Source organism: Sinocyclocheilus grahami, unplaced genomic scaffold, assembly GCF_001515645.1.
Source record: "Sinocyclocheilus grahami isolate Dianchi unplaced genomic scaffold, SAMN03320097.WGS_v1.1 scaffold1592.1, whole genome shotgun sequence".
NCBI classification, from domain to species: Eukaryota; Metazoa; Chordata; class Actinopteri; order Cypriniformes; family Cyprinidae; genus Sinocyclocheilus; species Sinocyclocheilus grahami.
In genome coordinates this window covers 182661-183145 of record NW_015506771.1, presented here as the reverse complement: position 1 = coordinate 183145, position 485 = coordinate 182661, and positions in this window count along the sequence as shown.

Sequence of the window (485 nt, the reverse complement as noted above, 5' to 3'; positions counted from 1 at the left end):
TTGATTGATTGATTGATTGATTGATTGATTTTCATTTAGTCACTGCCAAGTGACTTTCTGTAATCAATATCTAGAAATCTAGTACACTGTTTTTCTGCCTGGGCAAAAAAATTAGGTACAGCTTTTCAAGTGCTTGAAATGTCCTGTCTGTTTTCTCTAGTTTCCTTGGTTGTTAACTAGTCCCCACACCTGTTCCATGTTTTGCTCCCAGTGTGTTTAAGCCCCGAGTTAATTCTGTTCATTGTTCAGTCTTGTCAGTGTTATAAATGGTTGTGTTTCTCTCCAGCAATTCCCTGTGTTTTCCTTGTGGATTATAATCAGTACTGTTTTGTTTTCTACTCCTTCATTACGTGCTTACTACAGCCACCATTCCATGACAGAAGACCGAACCTAGACAAGATTTTTGTCTGTTTTTTCTATGGACCTTCCTGCTGTATTTCTCCACCTGCTCGAGCCGGGCGATCGCTCCCTCGAGGACCACACAA